At 39.0% G+C, this 21466-nt stretch overlaps 1 non-coding gene across 1 annotated transcript; it reads right to left on the bottom strand.

Moving 5' to 3' along the window:
• Positions 1-20172: 20172 nt before the first annotated feature.
• LOC138992840 (U6 spliceosomal RNA) lies at positions 20173-20277 on the bottom strand. The gene has a single exon (XR_011468168.1). It is a non-coding gene; the product is annotated as a U6 spliceosomal RNA (small nuclear RNA).
• Between the last annotated feature and the right edge of the window lie 1189 nt (positions 20278-21466).

The raw sequence follows: 21466 nt of genomic DNA, 5'->3' as shown, positions 1-21466 counted from the left end.
CTATGTCATTTATTTCTGCTCTAATCTTTATTATCTCCTTCCTTCTGCTCACTCTGGGGTTTTCTTGTTGCTCTCTTTCTAATTCTTTGAGTTGTAGAGTTAGATGATTTACTACCATTTTTTCTTGCTTTTTGAGATAGGCCTGTAGGGCTATAAACTTCCCTCTCAGGACTGCTTTCATTGTGTCCCATAGGTTTTGGATTGTTGTGTTTTCATTGTCATTAGTTTCCAGGATGCTTTTAATTTCTTCTTTGATCTCATTGGTAACCCAATCAATATTCAATAACATGCTATTCAGCTTCCAAGTGTTTGAGTATTTTGGGTTGTTTTTTCTGTAGTTCATTTCTAATATTATGCCATCGTGATCTGAGAAGATGCTTGGTATGATTTCAATCTTCTTGAATTTGGGTAGACTTTGTTTGTGACCCAATATGTGGTCTATTTTTGAATGTGTCTTATGAGCCCTTGAGTAGAATGTATATTCCGTGGCTTTGGGGTGAAGTGTTCTGAAGATGTCAATTAAGTCCATCTGATCAAGTGAGTCATTTAGGGTTGCTGTTTCTTTGCTGATTGTTTGTCTAGAGGATTTATCCAGTGATGTCAGTGGTGTATTAAAGTCCCCTACTATGATTGTATTGTTGTCGATCTCTCCTTTGATATCTTCCAGGAGTTTTTTTTATGTATTTGGATGCTCCTGCATTGGGTGCATAAATGTTTACCAGGGTTATATCTTCTTGTTGTATTGATCCCTTTAGTATTATGAAGTGGCCTTCCTTATCTCTGGTTATGGCCTTCACTTTGAGGTCTATTTTGTCTGATATAAGTATTGCTACCCCAGCTTTCTTTTCCTTTCCATTTGCCTGGAAGATATTTTTCCATCCCTTCACTTTCAGTCCGTGTGAGTCCCTTTTAATGAGGTGGGTCTCTTGTAGACAGCAAATGTATGAGTCATGATTTTTTATCCATTCAGCCACTCGATGTCTTTTGGTTGGAGCATTTAGTCCGTTTACGTTTAAAGTTATTATTGAAAGGTACTTGTTTGTAGCCATTTCTTTTTTTGTGTGTGGCTGTTTTCTTTCTGAGCTTTTTATTTCTTCTTTTTACACCAGTCCCTTTAGCATTTCTTGCATTGCTGGTTTGGTGGTGCTAAACTCCCTTAGACTTTTTTTGTCTGTGAAGCTTCTTATTTCCCCTTCAAATTTGAATGATATCCTTGCTGGATAGAGTATTCTTGGATTCAGTCCTTTGCTTTGCATCACTTTGTAGATTTCCGTCCATTCTTTTCTGGCCTGATGTGTTTCTGTTGAGAAATCATTTGATAGTCTAATGGGAGATCCCTTGTATGTAACTTTCCGTCTCTCTCTTGCAGCCTTTAAGATTCTCTCTTTGTCCTGAACACTTGCCATGGTAATTATGATGTGTCTTGGTGTGGGTCTTTTCGGGTTCACCTTGTTTGGGACTCTCTGTGCTTGTGTGACTTTTTTCTTCCCCACCTCAGGGAAGTTTTCTGATATTATTTCTTCGAATAGGTTTTCTAATCCTTGTTCCTCTTTCTGTTGTTCTGGCACCCCTATTATTCGTATGTTGTTTCGCTTCATGTTGTCCCAAAGCTCTCTTAGGCTCTCCTCCTGTCTGTTAATTTTTTTCTCCAATTGCAGTACAGTTTGGGAGTGTTTTGCTTCCTTGTCTTTTAATTCACTAATTCGGTCCTCCGCTTCTCCTAGTCTACTGTTGATGCTTTCAATGGTGTTTTTTATTGTAGCTATATCGCTCTTCATTTCTTCTTGGGTCTTGCATAAGTTATTGATTTTTTCATCTGTTTCTTCTTGCTTCTTGCATAAGTAGTTGATTTTTTCCTCCATCCGGTTTATGCATGCTAGGACCCTTATTCTGAATTCTATTTCTGTCATGTTGCATGCCTCTGTCTCACTTAGCTGCTTTTCTGGCGAGTCCTCCTTTTCTTTCCTTTGGGGGTTTCTTTGCCTACCCATGTTTGATCTCACTGACATATGTAGATGTTGAGATGTTCAGTGGCTGCTCCCTGGGTGGCAGGGGCTCCTTGTGTTGTGGTTGCTGCTCAGACGGTTGCGGTAGCAGCTGCTTTCCAGTTGGCAGCAGCTCCTCTGGTGGGTGTTGTTCACAGCTGTGTTGGCTGTTCTGGCTGGTGGGGGGAGGCTTCACGTACAGCTGCTGTTCCACAGACAGAGGTTGTGGTGATCAGGAGGCTGTGGTGATCAGGAGGCTGCGGTGATCAGGGGGCTGCTGTTGCTTGGATCTGCGGTCTGGGAAACGCTCCTCTCTTACCAGCACTGCATGATCTGGGAAACGCTCCTCTCTTATGGGCACTGCATGGTCCGGTCAGTTCCTCAGGATGCCCCCTTTAGTCTCAGTTCTCCGCAATCACAAAATCCAAATCTCAAATCTCCTGGCGCCAGCAAACCCGAGGAACTCCTTACACCGGTCAGGGTCTGTGTCTGTCCCAAGAGACGCGGCTGTCTGCCATGCGGTCTCCCTCCGACCCTCTGGGCTCAGGTCTGTCAAACTTTCCTGCCCAGATCCCTGGTTTTTAACCTTTCCCGGGGAGGTCTGCCCTTCCCGGCTGCAAACCGTCTCACCAGCTGAGTAAATTTGCCAATTCGGGGTGGGTGTTATTAGTTTCAGCTGCTTACTCCGTTTGCTCCGCTGATCCTGACTTATTATTAAAATGGTTCAGATCCTACTATTTCTATGAAACTGAAAACCTTAAGCACGCCGTGGTGTATGTCTCACACATTTAGCAGTGATCCTTAAATGTGGGTATTTGATATGTAATGGTTTACAAAAAGCAAAAACATTGCATCTGGATGAGGTGAGCTCTAGGAGGTCTCTGCAACATAAATAGAGGAATTCAGAAAGAAAGAGAAGCCTGTTTATCAAGCAGTGATTGAGACACTCCTTTTCATCCCTTTCCTAGGGCGTGAGCTAAACAATGAGAGGATTATTTTCTTTTTGAATCTAGACATACATTTTATTCTTTCAAAATGCTCCAAATATATATTTAGATTTTAAACAGTCACAATTAAATCGAATTGGCTGGGGGAAGAACTGGTTCCCAGTGCTATCTTTCTCATTGGGTAGTTTGGGGCATCACCCTCGCTCACAAATCCCATACTGGGTTTCTATTGTACAGAAAATTGGTGTTGAGAGGATCGGATAAAAGTTACAGTGTACGCACTCAAGAATCTGAGAGTTCAGCAGGGAAACAAACACATAAACGAAGCTAATGTTACTTGGGCCGATTTGGTAATGGGCAGCCCAGGGACTATATTGAAATATAGAAGTGATGTCTCCAACCTTCACAACAGTGAGGGAGATGATTCCCTGAGAGCTGAGAGCAGAACTAAGTGTTGAAAGAGTGATGAGTCAGCAGGGGAAGGAGTGGTAGGGAAGAGAGTTTGAACAGAGAGTTTAAATCCTCTGCAATAAGGGTACCAAAGTTTACTGTTTGGAGCTCACAGGGTAATCAAGTTTCACTTGAGGAAGCAAAGAGCAAACTGTTTCCCTCCTTGCAGTGTTTGTAGTTAAATCTGCACCCAAAAAGGCAAGATTATCCCACGGACTGCATTGGAAATGTTTACAAATAACAGTAAGAGAACCCTGTACTTGCTTTTGACTCTAGATATATCTTTTATTTGTTTTAAAATTGTCTGCTAAATATTGTCCTACATGACTTTTTAAAAATTTCCACAATTGAAGAGTTAATCATGTACTTTAATTGCGAAGGGAAATGGAAGGAGAATCTTACTAAATAGAGATGGCACGTTGGTTACCTATAATGAAAAAAAACTCAGCGGACTGAATAATAGGACTTCAATGGGCTTAGAAAACAGGAGGTAGATGGGTTCAGAGTTTTGAATTGCTGCGTGCAATCAACTTTTCCGTGGGTCTGCTTAGAAACTATTTTTCCTGGCTGTCCCCGAGGAGTTCTAAGTTTGTCCTCCCTTTGACTTTGAATCTCTGTGTGTAGTGGTTTTTTTAGAAAATTAGCTTTTATGTGATCAAACTGCTCGTTTTTGATTCTGGATTCAAAGCTTTTGTAATTGTGTTCAGAGCACAGTAGAAAAAAAAAAGTAGAGATGCATCTTTAATGTATGGAGATTGGGAGATGAGCAGCCGAGTGAAACTCCGCAGTGAAGGAGTGAGTGTGCAGATCAGTGGAACTGTTGAAAAGAATAGAAATGAGATCCTGTCAAAAAAAAAGGGGGGGGAGTGGAAGAATCGGACTCATCCTAAGAAAAGAGCTGCCCAAGGAAAATTTAATAATGCATCCCTTCATTAGTGGAGGCAGAATATTAGACACTTATAAGAATGTGGACAATTTGAAACGTGGCAATACCGATCGCCTATTTGCCCACCTCCCATGTCATGAGGAATCCAATTATTGGGCATTTAAAACATTCCTGTTGCATACACAGCATTTGCTGGGTTTTAGCAGAAACGTACAGCAGTTCATGTGATATTGATGACTATCCATGACCAAAAAGGAAGAGCATGTACAGGTAATATAAGTTAAGTGATGAGAGGGGTTTTTGACCTTCAAACATTAAAAAAGCTGCATAATTAAAATCTCCTCCCATTATGCATGATGGTGTGAAAACCAACATATGTCTAGGAGAAACAACTGTCTTTCACATTGGATTTATTTTTTAGATTTCTTTTAAAAAAAAATGTACCTTTTTGCAATCGCCCCCATGGCACATGCTCATTACCAGGGAAAATAAAATGGTTATATGACTAATTAGACTTCACCTTATCAGTTCGGGACAAGCCTGACAACCACCCCTTGTTATCATAAATTAATGATGCCTCCCACTTTACATGAAACGATCAGTGGTTGTTCATTACAGCCATGTCGTCATGTTCTGTAAATGTCAAGAGATTAAAGGTGAAAGCTTCAGCTTCACATTTCTTGTCGATGGATTTTTAAAAGTTCAATGTGGTCAGATTATTTTAGGGCGACAGGGACAGTTTCTTCATGACACCAAAATGTCTAGTAGAAAAGTCTAAAAACTTGTTCAAAAGCTTCTATTTGTTCTTACTTCTATTCATGTCAAATACTCTGTGTCACTGATTTTTTTTTAGTGTAATAGTCCACTGACAAGATAAACCAATGTTTAGAGTTGTGCAGAAAAAGGGCAATTTTTGTGTTTCTCAGAGTGTATGGTGAATTCACTTGGTGCACAACACAGCACTGTAGCACCCCCAGCACAACACATGCACGCGCACGCACACATACTCTAACGCTGGCACAGTTCTTGTAAGATGTTCACAGCTTTCAGAAAGTCTGCTAGTTACAGACCTGTTTGATTTACTTTAGTTCAGCATCTCCAACGTTTTCCAGTTAAGGCAATCTGTGTGTATGTATTGTAACTTCTTGTAGAATTATTGTTTCCGAAACAAACTATGGGACAAGCTCTGTTAGATGACAATACTGAGTATTTGTCACTCATTCAACCATGCATGAAAAGTCTCAATGTCTCATGGGAATAGATGTTTGGAATCATCACTTGAAGAGTCAGCAGTAGCCCTATCACCAATTTAAGGATTTTTCTCTCCTAGAGACCCCTGTCCTCTTCTTGCTCCCTAATTGTTCCTTCTGGGATTCAGTAGAGAATTAGAGCTCTTGGGTGCACATGATGGTTCTAGTTTTTTCCTCATCTGAAAAATGGGAAAGTTGGTTTAAACTATTTCTAAGATCTTTTGGAGCTTTAACTCTGATGCCTCAGTGACCTAACCCTGTGATTGACAGATTAATGACAAAGGGAAATCACATTTCCTATATGCTTTACTTACTTCATTATTATTTCTTAATATTCAACTATTTCAAAAAAATTACCATAGGCTAAAGGACATGGAGCACACAGAATCACTGGACAAAATAACTGTACTAAGAGAAAAAAATAGTAATGTTTCTTGATACACTTTTTAATGTTACATGATTATTTTACTTAAGTTGTATTAATTGTGGCTGAATACTAATCCTCATATCACAGAGGAGACTGAATCTCAAAAAGTTGATGTAAACTGTTCTATAGCTTATTTTACCTACAAACAAAACAGTTTGGATGCAAATCTAGGTCTGGCTAATTTTAGTTTTATTTCTTTTTCATATTATTATGCTGATATTAGCATAGAAACAACCAATTTTAAGGTGAATGAGGTGTATGCAATGGAAGAAAACGACATTTTTAAAGAGTAAAAAATACCAACAGAATTTACATGACCCCTCATATATGACCATGGTGAATATAAAAACTCTTTCACTTAGGACATGTTCACAGAAAGTCAGAAATACACATCAAAAGATTGAGCTGAACACCTGAGTTGTATCCAAACAATAAGATTTTAAGAGCATATTTTATTTTTCATGTTCATATTTTTACTTATTATAAAAAACTATCTTAACGTTTGGGAAAGGACACGTCACAGGGGAATAAGAAATGTGTAATGGCTTTTATTGAATTCTGGAGAAGTATGGACTACACAGGAGGTAGGCGGGCTGTTGATCTGCAGAAATTTAATGTATGATGAAATGAAAAGAATTTACTCGAAAAAAATCAGTTGCTTATAGTCATTTAAATAGTCTTTTTAAAAAATTTCGTTTAAAAACATTAATGTCCTATAAAAGACAGTATTTTTTTTACCATACTTTTAAAGAAATTGCCTATAAATTTCCTCTCCATAAGAAAATTTTAAAAATTCTGTCAGTAATAATGTAACTTTTCAGAGAAAAAAAAGCATTTGTTTATGTATGAAGAAGAACCTAGATAACTAAATACTTTCCTTTTATTTTATTGTATTGTATATTGATTTCATTAATCCTCAACTGAGGGTATTTTTCCATTTATTTATTTCTTAAAAATATATTTTATTGATTTTTTACAGAGAGGAAGGGAGAGAGATAGAGAGTTAGAAACATCGATGAGAGAGAAACATCGATCAGCTGCCTCCTGCACATCTCCTACTGGGGATGTGCCCGCAACCCAGGTACATGCCCTTGACCGGAATCGAACCTGGGACCTTTCAGTCCGCAGGCCGACGCTCTATCCATTGAGCCAAACTGGATTCGGCTCCATTTATTTTTAAAGAGTGGAAGGAAGGGGGTGAGGGGAGAGAGAGAGAAACATCCATGTGAGAAAGACACATAGATGGGTTTCCTCCCACAGGAGCCCTGACCAGGGATTAAGCCTGAAACCAAGATACATGCCCTTGCCCGGAATCAAGCCAGGGACCTTTCAATCTGCAGGCCGACACTTAGTCAAACCTGCTAGGACCTGAATTCATTTTTTACTAAGATATTATTTGTGTTGCTAGAGAAGTCATGATGACGGTCATGATGCAATGTGATATAAGGGTTAAAATAAATGAGAAAAAAATTTTTTTCGGAAAACACCCAGAGGGAAAAGAAAGCCACAAGAAAATAGATTCACTAATGAACACAGAAGGGCATGAAATTAATGATGACTCTGAAACGGCTGAGTTATTGAACTCATTTTTTAAATCTGCCTTTAACAAGAGAAATGAAGCAAAGAAATATAGACAATTAGGGAGTAATGAAGACATTGCAAAAATTGTTCTAGCCAACAGAAAGATAAGGGGATGCCTTCCTTGGCTATCACTGGGTGGCGATCCCCATCATCCTGAGTTATATGGGGGATTGGTCAGCAGGTTCACCAATCCATGAATATTTATTGTTGGAAAATAAAAGGCTGTCATCATATCCCTGGGGCATATGGAGAAAACAGACTCTGAAAAGTATCAGAAACTTCTGCAGCGGAAGGTGACCATTGGTACAATGTAGAATTTAATACCCCTGACTATTATTAAGAAAGGAAAACTGGCAGAGCATCTTCAATAAGAATAAAGCAGGCCATATAATTCATGGATGTTCCATCACTCACAAAAGAAACTGAAGGAAAAATAGCAAAATTCAAACATTTGGATGTCAGATCATTTCTGATTTGGTGAGTCACCCAATTATGCATGAAAAATGAATCAGAATGACTCAAAGAAAGGTGATTTAATCACGATTTTGGAAATAGGTTAAAGATCACCATGAGTGATGAAAATATATGCCAAATTTTATAAATGACGAATGGGGTTCAGTATGGGTTACTGTCAGTTCTGTTTTGTTTAGCGGTTTCATTACTTATGATTAGCAACGTGATTGTTTAAAAGATTTTAAAATGGTGTTATTCTCTCAAAGTCAGGGAAAACTTAAAACAACCAAAGAGGCAAAGGATCAAAGAAATACTATGAATCTCTAAATGGACTCTTCCACTGATGAAAAGGAGGGGATAAGAGGTCTCAAGACCTCAAGGGTCTTAGCTAAAGAACTTAGGCACCCTCTTGCCATTTAGTGAGACAGAAGTCCAACAATGAGACTGAAATACTGATGAAGGAGGTCACTGCTTTTTCCCCTTGATCCCAGCTATCCTAAAATACTCTCAATGCTGGAAAGACCAGTAGGCGTCTTTTCTTATTTACTCAGTAAGCAGCATGCAAAACAATGCATCCTGAGAACTGTGGAGTCATATTTATGCCCCGGGAAAGAAAAGGCAGAATGGACACAAAAGGGCTTGCAGATGAGTGAGAGGAGGGCACTCAAAATATCAGATGACTATGAGCACCTCAGCTCAGGGTTCCAGGGGCCTTTTGAAGAAATTTATAGAAAGTGCCCAAATTAAAGAAGATAAAAAAATTTTGATTGCCCTGGCTGGTTTGGCTCAGTGGATAGAGTGTTGGCTTGCAGACTGAAAGGTCCCAGGTTCGATTCCAGTCAAGGGTACATGCCTAGGTTGCAGGCTCGATCCCCAGTAGGGGCTGTGGAGGAGGCAGCCAATCAATGATTCTCTCTTATCATTGATGTTTCTCTCTCTCCTTCTCCCTTTCTCTCTGAAATAAAAAAAATATATATTAAAAAAAATGTTATTGAGTTGGTGCTAATATATTACTGATTAACGGAAACATGTAAAATAAGAAAATTTAAAATGGAACAAAGAGATAGAACAAGCAGTGATGATTTAACATTTCAGAGGACTAACTCAACAGACATATAACGTACACTTGTATGGGAAACTCAGATGTGACTATAATGACTTAACCTGGTGCGACGTGGTGGGCTTGTTGGCTCGAGTTTTACTCATAAGATGGAAGACTATTCTGACTGCCCCGTTCAAATGTTTTCAGAGTGCTGGGGATGGAAGGCCACCACTTCTCCAAGGGGATGCACCATGTATTTTCCTTCCTTTATATATAAACAAAACACTTCTTCTACATTAATGACAGCTCTACCCTATCACGTATTTGCAATGCCTGACACACTGACCATTATCACTCCCACTCACAGCCTCCGTCCAGGCAGGCATTAGTGTCTAGGCATCACAAATGAGAGTGACAACGCCTTTACATGGTATTTCCAGTGTCACACAGCATGGGGGTTGTGAGGCTGGACACTTAACCCAGGTAACAGGCTCCCAAAACTTTGCTCTTATTTTGCTCTTGCTCCATGCATTGCTCCACACCAAGACTGACTTACATTGCGGAACATTCCGCCTTTCTCTCTCTCTCTCTGTAAAAATCTGTGCTTTCAGCATTCTGGCATCGCCCTCAATGGAAAGGAACTGAAATAGGATCTTGTCAGAGTCAGTGATCTTAAAAGGATTGCTAGTCAGGAAGACATTTCACTCCCCTGCAAGATCTGTGTAGTATTAGTCTAGTGGTCACAATTCTCACCATGGTCTCTGATGACCTGCCCATGATTAAAGGCGTTTCAGCAGGCCTGTAAATACAGCGATTGCCTGTAACTCCCATGGCAGGACAGTTGCAGTTTCTATGAACAGCTATGTTTTCCTTGAATGAAACTCAAGATAGATGAGGTAGTTTTTTGCCTTGTTTGTCTTTTATGGTAGGTCTGTATACGCAATATATCACACAGGCATCTCATCTTGGCAGCCTGTGGTTTCACATTCTTAAGTCAAGGTTTTGGGGTTCTGTGCCAGATGTCAGAATATTTGTTGATAGAGATTTAGATGTCATTAGGTTCCTTAGAAGTTCTGTGTCTTCCTGAGCATAGCGTCAAATAAGAATATAATGCTCATTAACTAAGTAGTTCATTCAATCATGTTACATACATGTGCTGAGCTCTGACAGTGCATCAGGCACCCCATCTAGCCTGAGACTCAAAACCCCAAGACAACTGATCCTAAGCATCCTCATCCTCTAACTGGTGGATCTACTAAATTATGAGGCATTTCGCAAGGGTTTCCCATTATTTGTAGAAATACTAAAGTTTACTGATGACTTACTTATTATATAAAGTAAAGTAAATTCAAAGTTTTTCTTTTAATAATATAACTTTTACTCTCACGATTCTAATATGCTTTCCTAAATGTAGAAGCAATTGAGTTATTGAGTTAGGACAAGAAATAATTTATATTATTTAATATTCCCGCGGGAGTATGTTGCATACGTGAACTTGGCCGTTAAAACAGAAAAAAAAAAATTAAGTTTAAAAACACTGGTAATTGGGAACAAGTAAATGGATGACAGTGCAACTACAAGCAATGTGTTATACAAAGCACTATTGCACACAGAGTGTATTGAACGTTTCCTACCAAAGATGGAAGTGGAAATGGTCCATGAAAAGGAATCAGAATGACCAACCCTACCAGTGCAGTAGCATGGGACAGGAAAAAGGATTGGTGTTGTGGTTAGAAGCAATGGTTTTAACGTTCGTGAGCAAAGCAGTGGGATGTGCTAAGTTAAAGGTGAAGGTACGTGGGGTCATTTTAAAGCCATGCTGAGGGTATTTTGACTGCTTGCATAGTCATTGGCAAGCCCACATACATCCATAGGAAAGTTCAAAACATCACCATTTTCACAAGACCTAAGTCATCTGGGGGAAAATAGGCTCTAGGTTCTCTGAGAATCAGCTCTCACAATCTGGACAATGTAAATCCCACACCCAAAACTGGTTCCACTTCAAGGGACAGTTGAGTCTAGTACGCCACGATGTCCATCCCTCTGTCCATCATCCACTGGTTCAAGAATAAACTTCCAAGCCTTCAATCTCCACCACACCATCAACCCAAACCATTGTAGATGCTCTGCCTCACTCATAGCCTTTGATGCCTTCTTCAACTCTCCAATACCTGTCTATGCCCTTGAGGTCTGCTCCTTAACTAGAAAATGCTCAGAGGTTCTTAACTCCTTCTCTGAGTGTTTTTGCCTTAACTGAAACATGGCTATTACCCAGGCTGCCTTTTCAAGCAGCCCATCTCATCTATTGTAGTGGAAGCCCGGGGCATTTTGTCATGGGTCAGGTTTGCAAACTGCATAGGAGTTTTAAGCTGATTACATTCAGCCCAGGTGAGATCAGGAAAGTCTATGGGGAGCAACCTGTTTCAGAAGGCCAATGCATGCAGAGAGGGTCTAAAAATTAAGAAGTGAGATATTCTATACGAGCAATAATAGTAAACAGACTTGAATCTTAATTGCTAGTTATTAATGCTCTTCTTTTTCAGTATCCCATGATTTCCATATAGAGTCTATGTTTAAGAAGGTATCTTTGGGGAGGGCAAAGAGAAACATGAACTATTACCATTAATACAATGTAAAATCTGCTATAATTGAAGTATAAATAAAATGTAATATGAATAAACAACCCCCCAAAAAACAGAAAATCTTGGTTTGCGTCCAAAGAAGTTCAGTTTGATCACTGAGCTCTCAAAGTATTGTATTGTATGCTATAGCCATAGTGAATGCCCATCAATTCCCCAAAGTATCAAAGTCAATGTTTTTCCTTTTCTTCTGTTTGAAATGTCCTTTCCCTTCCAATACCCTTACTTACTTGGCTAACTCCTATTCACTCTGTAGAAGGCAGCTTGTGTTACTTCATCTTGACATCACAGACAATTTGCACTTTCCCTCATGTTAGTACATGTCATGCTGTCCTGCCACTGCCTTTTCCATGCTTCTTGGTTTCCAACACCTGGAATGGTACTTGGCATCAATAGGTGATTGTTGAATGACTAAATTAGCTGAACAAATACATGATTGAACGGATGAATTGATCAAATCAGTGAATTGATGGATATGTAGGTATTTGTTGCTGGCTTCTGAGTATGAGTCACATCACAGAGAAAATTACTGTGTATGAAAAGAAAGAAGTCAAGAGAACTCAGTAGCTGATCAAGAGGACCATGCTGAAGTAATACTCTATACATTCTTGCGTCATTCATTCATCAAATATTTATTAAATGCCTAGCTGTTATATCAAAAGTGACCCTTATTTTTTTAATGTGCTCAAATATTTATTGGATGCCTGCTGGTTATGTAACAAATTGTCTTTGCTTCCTTGCTCCAATAGTTTCTTTGTTGTTTTTCATATAATTTAGAAGCCAATAATGAGTTAAACCATTTTTAAAAACTGCCAGCTGTATATATAGAACACATGTTTAAAAGCTTGATAAATATTTTTTTTCTCTATTCCTTTGCAGGAATTTTAAAGCAAAGAATAATTGTCAAACTAGGCCCAATGTACACCTTTCATGAAAAATTAACCTGCATATGCATATACAAAATAAATGATTGCAAATGAATAGGGAAATTAGCTTCTGTTCTTGCTGTGTGGAGCTCCCATTGGTACTATGGTGATCAACATTTAGATCAGCTATGGGCCTGAATTCAAGTAAAGCTCTGTTGATACAGGATGTTCTGTGAGCTCCAACACACACTGGGAACTACTTCAAAAGTTGATTTTTAAAAAATTTTAGTTGGGATTTTTTTTTAATCAAGGAGAAACTGGACACATGCTCAGAGGAATGCATAACTTAAATTAGAGCTGAGCTTCTGGATATGTATTCAAACAAAGTATATTGTCCTGATGGTGGAGGGATGTTTCTAGATGGGAAAAGGATGCCCGAAAGTTCCAGACTCCATTCCTTATAAATCCAATGCCTGTGGCACAGCGCTGATATTCTCCTGCGCTGAGAGGTGGTTCACTCCCTGTCCACAGAGGACTGAGTGGTAATGCTTGCTGTGCTTACCAAGGTGTGGAAGCAAGCAGTTTTCATCCAAAAAACACAAACAGAAAATGTAAATATCTTTGGGAATTTATGTAGTATCTTTATTCGTATAAGGACAGAAGTTAAAATGGAGAGAAAGGCATGTAAAATTATCAATATGGGTATTGAGATCTATAGACTAAGGTATACTTGGGTCATTACTGCTTATAAATTAGATGATATTCTCTATTGCAACTCGAACCAATTTCCAGCTTCTCCCCCACCCCCAGGTTATATTCCAGTTAGACTTCTCTTACTATGGACTGGGGAGTACATATTAAAACTTTACTTGTCTTTGAATTATTTTAAGAGAAAATTTTATGTAACATCCCGGGGTGGGGGGGGGGGGGCATGCTTATTTTCAGCAGCTCTTCTGCATTTCTCGAGTAACCTACAGAAAACCAAATCTCATGTGGATCAAGAAAATGTCAATGATGCCATGATGTCTGACAGTATAATGTATAAAGGATCTAGAATGTCTATAACCTTCCTCAAAACTAAGTAAAACAAAACTGAATTACTCCATGCAATATTTCACAGTCCTGTCCCAGTTCTCTCTCCCATCACCATAACAACACATGTCCCAAGCATCTATGACATTATTAGCATATATGAGAAAAGAAGCCTTCCTTTGGGACCTTTATCTTCAATTTGTGGATGTTTGTCTTTGGAGGTCTCATATTTTTTTCTCTTGAGAGGTTTGGCAGCTTAGATTATTATGTACCTACTTAGGATCAGGGGAAATTATCTAAATGGAACAAGATGTTATAAACATTTTGACATTATGCATATTAAGCTCTTCCTTCTATACAGACTCAATAGACCAGAAAAAAACAAAATTAAAGAAAAAGTCTTTTATACTATCTAAATAGCTGAAATTAGTGGAGAGTGAGCCAGGTTAATATCTAAGGGGAAAGCAATGCAGACAGAAGAAATCAAGAATTGCATAAATTGTAAGAGAAGTGAGTACAAGGAATGTTTGACAAATGGCACAGAAACTTAGGTGACAGGAGAGGGAGAGCAAGAGGAGGACTTGCAAGTGGAGGCTGGACCCAATGGGAACATGGACGTTTGTGAGGATTTTGACTGTTGCTCTGAGTGATATGGGAACCCATTGAAGCAATGTGTTTTTCATTGAGGTGAAACTTACACCATTTGGAACATTTCATTGTGAACTATTCAGTGATATTTTGTGCATGACAACTATTCTCCATTACTTCATATAAATGGAGTCCTACAACAAATAACCTTTTGTGACTGGCTTCTTTCACTTAGTATACTGCTTTTAAAGATCATCCTCTTAATGGATCATCAAGGTCACATTGCAAAGAGGTATGCAAAGCAGGGAAGACTTGGTAGCTTGCTCCTTGTTGTTGTTGCTGGTGGTGGTGGTGTTCTTCTTCTTCTTCTTCTTCTTCCTCTTCTTCGTCTTCTTCTCCTCCTCCTCCTCCTTTTCTTTTTATTTTTATAATCACACCATCAAATGAAGATATTGAAAACATAATTAGTTCCATGCTCCTGAAGTTCAGGAGAGAGGATTGGGCTGGAGGTAAGTATATAGATCAGTGGTTCTCAACCTGTGGGCCGCGACCCCTTTGGGGGTCGAACAACCCTTTCACAGGAGTCACCTAAGACCATCGGAAAACACATATATAATTACATATTGTTTTGTGATTAATCACTATGCTTTAATTATGTTCAATTTGTAACAATGAAATTGGGGGTCACAACAACATGAGGAACTGTATTAAAGGGTCGCAGCATTAGGAAGGTTGAGAACCACTGATATAGATTGATGAACAGGAGAATCTGTCCAAAGATTGAGCCCTGATGTCGTTCACTAATTTAAAAACCAATGAAATAAGGAGAAAACAGAAAAATGAATTAGAAGGATCTATCAGCGAGGTAGAAGGAGACCAAAAGAAAGTTGTATCTGCCCGGCCGGCATGGCTCAGTAGTTGAACATCAACCTATGAGCCAGGAGGGCAAGGTTCCATTCCTAGTCTAGGCACATGCCTTGGTTGGGGGCTTGATCCCCAGTGCAGATGGCAGCCGGTCAATGATTTTCTCTCATTATTGATGTTTATGTCTCTCCTCTCCCTTCCTCTCTCTGAGATCAATAAAAATATATATATATTTTTTTAAAAAAAGAAAGTTGTATCTAAGAAATTAAATTTGTCATTGAAATACATCAAAATTACAGTGCATTTGTTGTTTATGTAGTAGATCAAGGCTTTTCTTACAATTAAGTAAGTTTGAAGTTATTTGACCAGTTGCTATTGGTGACTCTTCTCTCTAGTCCTAGGCAAAGGGAGGGGCACTAGTTTATGTTAATACTAAAAATCTTCTCTTTTTAAGCTCATTAAAAGATCTGAACTTCCATTAATATCCAAGGAAACTAGGCTAGAAATTGTTTGCAATGCTAATGGGAGCTATGAATTTAAATTTTCATTGACATAATAAGGCCAGGTGTTTTAAACACTGGCAAAACTCAGTGGTGAGGGCAACAGACAGACATTCAATGCTTTATAACCATGTTGAAACCCGTACTATTTATTAAGCATCTTCTTATACACAAAATCATTCTAGGTCCTCAGAGTTATGCAAAGTTGAATGAAGCACTTGATCTTGTTTTTCAAATGGGTTGCCATTTAAACAAGACAATGCAGCTGAGATAATACATTTTATAAAATGCTAATGGGAAGGGGAAAGTGATCCAGTTCGCAAAGAGACATAGCAGTGCAAAGCATGGAAAGATGCACTTAGCAATAGAGAACAGGAGAGAAGCCCTAGGAAAGAAAAGAATAAGCATCAGGGGGCCAGAGCCAAACTTCTACCAATTAGTAGTGTTTGTAAGCAAATCTCCCAGTCTACTAAAACCCCCAGCTGCCGTTTATGTTTTTTGTAATGTGCCTGGTATCATTTTCAGTACATCCATATCAATTCACTTAGTCCTCATAGCAACCAATAAGGCGGGAGATATTTTTTCATTGTGTGCTTTTGCCACAGTCAATCAGCTTACTTGCATCTGGCACACTCTGTCAGCACCTCCCTACAAATGCATGCTACAGTGACTCTGCATTCCTACCTTTCAGGTTGTCCCCAAAGCCTTAGAATGCCACTCAGCTTGCAAGAGTTGCAGTTTGGGAGCAATCCTCAACCAATGGGGGGGGGGGGGTGGGGGAGAGTCAACGGATAAATGCCTTGGCTTTCCTGGCTCTGGAGGGGTCATTCTGAGACGCATTCTATGCGGTTCCTTGAGCAATCCCCAGGGTGAAGAAGCTTCAGTTGTCCACCAGAAAATCCAGCTCATGGATGAACCTTTCATTGCCTTCTTCCCTTCCTGTTTCATTTTCCTACTGTTACCATCATAGTTTGCTAGTTAATATTAATGATAGGAAAAAGAGCAAAGGTGAAACCAGACATTATAAGCATGGTCATCTAGACAACTTCATGCTCCATAGGAAACCACTAGTTCATTCCCTGCAAATCACTGGGGTAAGGGGTCCAGGAAAGGGGAACATGGCCTCATGCACAGTGAGGTCAGGGTGACTTGGGGAAGGTGCTTGCCTGTCAGTCTAGCCTGGGGAACCATGCATTGGCTAGGAAGGTAGAGCCAAAGCAAGGGCTGAAATCCTGCAAGATTCATTAGTTTAGCTCCTAGTTAACATCCCCTGACAAAGAAGCTGTCTCTCTCTTGTTCCTCTTGCTTCATTTCTGCTTCCTTGTACTCACTTGCTCAATAGCCAATACCAACCTGCCATGTGGCCCTAGAAGACCCCACATGCAATGGACTACAGCTAGAAACACAAGCTAACCTAGGCAGGCGCAGGACTGAACTGGACTGGACTTTGATATGGAGCAGAAACTCTCAGTAGTGGCTTTGATCGTAGCCCTGCTGAAGACAAAATGGGACTTGACCCATGGCTAGATGGAGGGAAATGGGACTTTGGTGGGGAGCTCCCTTAATGTTATATCATCAATAAAGCTTTCCACAATACCTCATCCTCCTGGCGGGGGGGTGGGAGGGAACAGGAAATTCTTATTCCCATTTCACCCCAAGAGCTCCATTTCCACCAGCAACAGGTAGGGATGCAGAGGACATCCCATGGATAGCACTACCTTCTTCACTCCGCTTTCCGCAGTCCCCACCCAATACATTCACTGCAACCAAATCCGTGTTTCAGGTGCTGTTTGCAGAGAACCCAAACTAAGATAGGAACAAATTGCTCCACACTATAATAAATATAAAAATAAGGTTATAAATACTTCAGAAGTGATACAATCCAGATGTGGCCCCTGATCTTCCAGATTAAGTAATACCGAATCTCTTGGAATTAAGATTTTCATTATTTAATTGTTATAGATAAATAAAATATGTACAGAGTCAACTATGGAAGCCTATGATTCTAAATTATAATTTCTTATGCATAAAAGAAGGAAAGAAATATTTTCTTGATAGGAATTTAAGACCTAGAACACTGAATATTCTGGGTAAGAAAAGTTCTCTTATCCCCCTACTCTTCTCAATATAAATTAGCAACAGAATATCCTCAGAGTTTAATCTCTGAATGTTTTATTTCAATAGACGATGCATTGAAAACCCCTGTGTGTGGTGTTTTTTGAAAAGTGTTCATTGTGTTCTCTGACTCTTGGTTAAAGTCCTTTCTCGCAGATTTATGGGGACTTAGATGACAGTTATAGCCTACATTTAGACAGTGTTTCACTGTTTAGAGTGCTTGCACATATGCTCTTCCATTTAACTGCTGGAACCGTATTCCATGAGCTACCTTAGCATCATTTTACAGATGAGGAAACCTATTGCACTGACTGCATCTTGCCCGTGCCAATGTACTTGGCAGAACAAGGTAACGAAAACACTTCTTCTTGTATCCAAGGCAGGCTTTGGCTACTGCAGCATCACCATTTATGAAGCCTTTGACTACAGTCAATGCAGAGGAAGGAAGTAAGAAATGAACTGTCTGGGTGAACCATGTGGAAAGGAAACGGTTTCAGTGTATTTATGAATAGCTGCTTCCCATCAATTGCTGTCTTTAGTTCTCTGCATTTCCACAGCACACGTAGATTCATGAAGAAGGTTGATTCTAATAAAATTTATAGAAAAGAACCATAGGGTCAGGAGTACCAAGGAATCAAGTTGAACACCCTGACAGGGCTAGGCAGTTATTCAGCTCTTCCCCTGGTGATTCCTACCACGGGTACATCTTCAATCTCTGGATTACTTATGTTTAAAGTGCTACTGATCATCCAGATTCAAATCAGAATATAAATGAACTTACGTGTAAATTCAAATCATAAATTGCTGTGTGGCCACCTTGTGCTAATTTCAAGCTGCTGGCTCTCAGCACACTTGAAAAGGGGGAAAGGAAGAATCTGTGTAGGAGCAGTTAGCAATGTGCCCTTTCTTAAAAGTCAGGGAAACCATTTTTTTAATTAGTCTTTCTCCATCTGAGCAGTTTGCAAAGGGCAAGATTTTCTATGTTCTTCATCTCTTCATCCAGCTGAGGAGCAATAAATCCTTTAAGTCTGTATGACATTTTCATGTGATCTTAACAAGTCAACAATACCTACCTCTTCCACCCTACCTGCAATGTCCCAGCAAGCTCTCTTCTGATCTGTGACATCATAACCACTTCCTCTCTACAAGTTGTCAATACTTTAATTTTTTATTGTGGCAAAAAAAGGCATAACAAAATTTACCATCTTAACCATTTCTAAGTTTACAGTTCGGCAGCATTCAGTATGTTAACATTATTGTGCAACCATTCCCATAACTTTTTCTTTCTTTAAAACTATTAAACAATAACGCACCATTCTTTCCTCCCAACAACCCCTGGCACTGACTATTCTACTTTCTGTCTCTTTGAATTTGACCAAGTACCTCAGTCATTATCACCATCCATTCCCATATTTTTTTTCTTTTTTAAAAATCCTCACCTGATGATATTTTTCCACTGATTTTTAGAGAGAGTGGAAGAGAGAGGGGAATACAGAGAGAAATATCAAGGTGAGAGAAACACATTGATTGGTTGCCTCCTGCAGGCGCTCTGACCAGGCCCCAGGTGGGGGAGGAGCCTGCAACCATGGTATGTGCCCTTGACTGGAATCAAACCTGGGACCCTTCAGTTCGCAGGCCGGCGCTCTATCCACTGAGCAAAACTGGCCCATGTTTTCTTTCTTTGAAACCAACAGCCTATATATAGTAAGCAAAGTAAAGCATAAAGAATATAGTCCATAGTATTCTGATAACTGTGAGGTGTCAGGTACTAGACTTATCGGAGTGATTACTTTCTAAGGTATATAAGTGATTAATCACTATGTTGTATACCTGAATCTCATATAATATAGTATATCAACTGTAATTGAAAAAAAATAAAACAAATCCCTGTTTGTCCCTCCCGTAAGTCCCTGGCAACCACCATTCTACTTTGTCTGTGAATATAAGTGGAACCATACAGTATTTGCCTTTTTGTGACTGGATTGTTTCACTTAGTATAATGTCCTCAATATTAATTTATATTGGAGCATGTAACAGACTCTCCTCCCTTTATAAGGCTGAATAATATTATATTGTATGTATATACTACATTTTCTTCATTCATCCATGATGAACACTTGGGTTGTTGCAACCTCTTAGCTAGTGTGTATAGTGTTACTCAGAACATGGGTGAACAATTTGTTTTCAATCTTAATTTTTTAATTCTTTTGGATATAGAAGTGGAATTGATGTCTTCTATGATAGTTCTATATTAACTTTTTAGGAACTCCATAGCTTTTGCCATAGCAGTTGCATCATCTTTTATTCCCACCAACGATACACAAGGGTTGCAATTTCTTTGCATCTTCACCAATACTTTTTATTTCCTGGGCGCTCAGTATAATGTTTTCTAGTAGCTAACCGAATAGGTGACAGGTGATACTTCATTGTAATTTTGATTTGCATCTCCCTAATGATTAGTAATCTTTGAGCATCTTTTCATATGTTTGTTGATCATTTGCATATTATCTTTAGAGAAATGTCTATTCAAGTCCTTTGCCCATTTTTAAGAATAGAGAATTCTTCGTGAATTTATCTATCATTCGTACCCAGGAGCCATGTTCATCTTCTCTGTATCTTTCCAATTTTAGTATATGTCCTGCCAAAGCAGGCACATATTAGTTGCTGTTTTTTAATGAGAATGTTCAGTGTTTTATTAATATATTTTCCTCTTCTCAACAAAGCATCCCCCAACTATTCACCTGTGTCCAATGTTTTCTCCTTTAAAAATATAGAAAGGGATTTGTATTTATTTTTAAAACTTATTTCTTGCTCCTCTTCAGGTCATCAACTCTTGACATTGCTTGATCACTGATAGTCTTTGTGTTTTGGAGGGTTTGGTTTGGTTCTGTATTTGTTCACGTCTCTAGGTTTGGGGGAAAGGAAGATTTTAAGTTCTGGCTTAACTCTGCCACTTTAAACAACCTAATCAAGGTGGAGATGAGTAAGGAGCAATATTTCAACCTTGCATCGAAAGGGGACATAAATCTTGCTCTTTTTTTTTCTTCTTCATTTTAATCAGAAGTTCTTAATTTTCTCACCATTGATGTAAAAATCATTTATGCTTGCACTGCAACCAACATAAATCATTAACACAAAAGAATAGTAAGCAACCTTTAATCAATATTACTTCCTTCTATGCGACACTGTGAAAATGAAAGAATACAATTTGTCATTGATCATGAGTCTCACCAACATTTAGCCGGGACCTCATATCTTTCCAGCACTTACTTTGCTCCAGCCACACTGGCCTTCTTTATATTCTTAGGGCAAATCAAGGTCACTTCCTCCCCCAAAACTTTGCACATCTTGTTCTTTTTATCATTTTATCATTTTCATTGAGGTCATAGAATAACACCAACACCTTGGAGAGGCCTTCCTGAAACTTAACCCAGTGGTGCCGCCTCTTGACAGTCACTCTCTATCATTGCGTCCACTTTATTTTCTTCACAGCACAAATCACTTTCTGAAATTATGTTATTAATTATTTGCCTGTGTGCTTGTTTATTGTCAGCCACCATCAGCAGCCATTCAAATATATGTCCCACGACTGCCAGGGCCTGTATCTTTGGTTGACCTTTATATCCTCAGTGTCTGAATCAGTGCTTGATTAATAGCATGTATTTAATAAGTCTATGTTGAATGAATACACAGTGATAAGGTCAATCAAGAGTCAGCAAACTTTTTCTATAAAAGGCCAGATAGTAAATACTTTAGGCTTTGCAGGCCATATGGTCTCTGTTGCAACTGTTCAACTCTTCCACTGTAATGCAAAAGCAATCAAAGACAATACAAAAGGAAA

Source organism: Myotis yumanensis, unplaced genomic scaffold (assembly GCF_028538775.1).
Source record: "Myotis yumanensis isolate MYYU_CA2020_CCGP unplaced genomic scaffold, mMyoYum1.0.hap1 SCAF_14, whole genome shotgun sequence".
NCBI lineage: Eukaryota > Metazoa > Chordata > Mammalia > Chiroptera > Vespertilionidae > Myotis > Myotis yumanensis.
This window is presented reverse-complemented; position numbering and strand designations above follow the sequence as displayed.